Here is a 3,556-nt window from a genome sequence, read left to right as displayed (position 1 = left end):
GCGCCTGCTCTGCTCCCGACGCTCGCTCGCCCGGGGCACGTGGTGACCTCCCGAGCCACACGCCCGCCTGGGCCTCGGCTGCCTAGGGCCACGGCTCCGCGACCCGCGCTCGCCATCGCCACCGCACTGCTGCTGCCGCCACGCCCGCTCCCCCCTCCGCTGCTGCCCCGCCAGCCGCTAGATCCCCTCGCGCCGTCGCTTGCCCCGCGACCGGCGCCCGCCACCGCAGTCGTCCCTCCGCCGCCTTCCTTGGCCTGGCCGCCGGCGTCGGCGTGCGCCGCACGCGCCCAGCGCCCTCGGGCATGCGCCTGCACCTCCCTGCACACGGCGCCTGTCGCCCGCTGCGCCCGTTCGGGTTGCGCCCGTCGCCCACGCCCGTTAAGCCCCCCTGGACCTATGACATATGGGCCCACGCCCAGAATGATTAAAAAAGGAACTAAAATACATATACATAATTAATCAATCAATAATTGAAATAATTAATTAATTAATCACGTTTAATTAATCTAATCACTAATTAACTGTAATTAAACCTGCTAATTAAATGTTAATGTAATAATTAGTCTTCAGCCTATGACAGGTGGGTCCCGCACATCAGTTTGACCCAGTCAACACCTCTGTTGACTGCTGACGTCATGCTGACTGACGTCAGCATGCACTATTCTGGATAATGTTGATTTAAATAATTAAATAAATCCTAAAAATGTTTTAATTTTTTTAAAATTAATATAAAATAAACCGTAGCTCGGATGAAAAAGTTTTATACATGAAAGTTGCTCAGAACGACGAGACGTATCCGAATACGCAGCCCGTTCATCTGCCACGCATCCCTAGCATAGCGAACACGCAACTTTCCCCTCCAGTTCATTTGTTCGAAAACGCGAAACAGCGGGGATATTTTCCCGGATGTTTCCCCCCTTCACCGGTACCACTTCATACCGCGTTAGGGCACCCCTAGCACCGATACTTGTCTTGTCATGCATCGCTATGCATCTGCTTGCTTAAGATTTATTGTTTCTTCCCCCTCTTCTCTCGCTAGACACCGAGACCGACGCCGCTGGTACCCAGTACGACTACGGTGTTGACGACCCCTCTCTCTTGCTAGAGCAGCCAGGCAAGCAAACCCCCCTTGAGCATTCCGATGTCGCCCAGTTCTTTCCCTCTCATGCTTGCATTAGAATTGCTACTGCTTTCTGTATGATCCTACTCTGATGCATAGCCTGTTTTTGTTACCTGCTTTCATACCTTACATGCTTATTCTAAACTGCTTAGTATAGGTTGGTTAGAGATCCATCAGTGACCCCCACCTTGTCCCAGTTGCCCCTGCTTCATCATCGAAGACCCGATCAACGGGATCGAAGACCAGGCCCCGGCACCGCACATCACTTTCCCCTTTTGTTGCTCGACTCTGTAGAGTTACCATCCAGTGCCGAGGGTGGAACCTCTTACATCATTCCTGATGAGATCTCTGTAGTGTAGTTATCCAGTCGTGGTCATCGAGGGTGATTTCTTCCTTAACCACTTCCGATACGACTTTGTTGTGCAACCCCCCAAGTGTGAACCTTGAGGGTGGATCCTCTTATGTTCACCTTGATGATTACATCGAGTGGAATTCACTGGGGGTGATTCCGAGGGTGTTCCCCTTGGTGTTATACACACAGTTACTATGGTTACTATGACTTTACACTGAACCATGTTACTAAAGACGGGTCGGCCCTGAGGGGTACCCGTGCGAGCTTAATAACGAGTGATGTGGAGACGGGTTGACCTGGAAGGTGCCCGCGAGATACTTACGAGGCGTGGCCGGGCATTCTTAGCCCTTGCCGCAAGTACTCGAGACGGGGCGCTGGGGTCACATCTTTCGTGAGTCTTTGCTTGTTACCGCGCGTTCCTAATCCACTAAGATTTGGATATTTGATCCGAGGGGCCTCTGGCTTGATAGCACTAACCATCACGTGGGCATTGTATGGGCGTTCTGTGTCGTATGCATCAGTCGAAGCTTATTAGACGTCAGCGACTGAGCGGCGCGCGCCGGGTTGGACCGGTATGCTCCTGCCTTTTTAAGGAGGTAGCTAGGTCTGCTCACCGGCCGCCCACGCAACGTGCAGGAGTTCCCGGGGTGATGTCCCAAGACCCCTGGGGGCATAGGTTTAGTCCAGCGTGCTTGACCTCTCTATTAAGCCTAGGCCGGGTTGCGGCGTATTGTTTGGCCGAGGCCGGGCATGACCCAGGAAAGTGTGTCCGGCCGGAATTAATCGAGCGTGGTGGGTAAGTTGGTGCACCCCTGCAGGGAAGAAAACATCTATCAATAGCCTGTCCTACGGTAACGGACACTTGGAGTTGTATCCCGATCGATACAACTAGAACTGGATACTTGTGATGGGAAATGGATTGTGATGAGAAATGGATAGTATGGCTCTGGGATAGCTTTCTCGCAGGGAGTCAAGAAAGGATCTCTGGGTGAGGTTGATAACACTACTACTACTTCGCATTATGTTGATCGGTACTCTTTTATATGCTTGAAGATGCTTGAAGATGCTAGTCTTCGATAGGCTAGGCTTTCCCCTTCTCTTCTGGCATTCTGCAGTTTAGTCCACAGATACAACCCTTTTCCTTTCATACATATGCATACTTAGTTTAGATCTGATGTAAGTCTTGTGAGTACCTTGGGTGAGTACTCACGGTTGCTTTGCTTCCTCTTTTCCCCCTTTTCCTTTCCTTCCAGATGTGCAACCAGAATGTGGAGCCCAGGAGCAAGATGACACCACCGACGATTACTACTACACCGAGGGTGCCTTCCACTACGTGGAGGCCGCCGACGACCAGGAGCAGTTAGGAGGCTCCCAGGCAGGAGGCCTTGCCTTTTCGATCGTTGTTGCTTTTGTGCTAGCCTTCTTAAGGAAAACTTGTCTAATTTATGTCTGTACTCAGATTTTGTTGCTTCCGCTGACTCGTTTGTATTCGAGCTTATGTATTCGAGCCCTCGAGGCCCCTGGCTTGTAATATAAAGCTTGTATTATTTTATTTTGTGTCTAGAGTTGTGTTGTGATATCTTCTCATGAGTCCTTGATCTTGATCGTACATATTTGCGTGTATGATTAGTGTACGATTGAATCGAGGGCGTCACAGATGCCTCTCTCTCCTTGAGCTACCAGCCATGGGCGCGGAGGAGAAGAAGGCCAAGGCCAAGGACGTGAAGCGCAAGGAGGCAGTTGTGCTCGCAGCGGAGCCCGACATCAAGCGGGGCAGAGATCAGCCCAAGTCATCCAAGAACGACCGACCGTTATGCGCCTTCCACAACCTGAACACCCACAACACCAGCGACTGTCAAGAGCTCAGAGCCATACGAGAAGGACGCTATGGTCGACGCCCCGAGCGCAATGACCGGGGCTACGGTCGTGGAGGAGGACGTGGAGGCGGACGCTGGGACGACCATGGCCCGTGCCAGGAGTGGCGTGACCGGCCTCGTGAGGACCGCTGGTAGGACCAGCCTCGCGAGGGCGCCTGGAGGGACCCGCCGCGTGAATATCGCCCCAGGGCAACGCCGTTCTTCCCC

The 3,556-nt window shown here is 52.8% G+C and overlaps 1 long non-coding RNA gene across 1 annotated transcript in view; it reads left to right on the top strand.

Moving 5' to 3' along the window:
• The window catches only part of LOC119284781, an 11,943-nt gene extending 9,048 nt beyond the window's left edge, over positions 1-2,895 (top strand). The window contains exon 3 of the long non-coding RNA XR_005139211.1: positions 2,726-2,895. This is a non-coding gene — a long non-coding RNA (uncharacterized LOC119284781). The remainder of the gene's footprint in view (positions 1-2,725) is intronic.
• The last annotated feature ends 661 nt before the right edge of the window (positions 2,896-3,556 follow it).

This window comes from Triticum dicoccoides, chromosome 4A (assembly GCF_002162155.2).
Source record: "Triticum dicoccoides isolate Atlit2015 ecotype Zavitan chromosome 4A, WEW_v2.0, whole genome shotgun sequence".
NCBI classification, from domain to species: domain Eukaryota; kingdom Viridiplantae; phylum Streptophyta; class Magnoliopsida; order Poales; family Poaceae; genus Triticum; species Triticum dicoccoides.
This window is presented reverse-complemented; position numbering and strand designations above follow the sequence as displayed.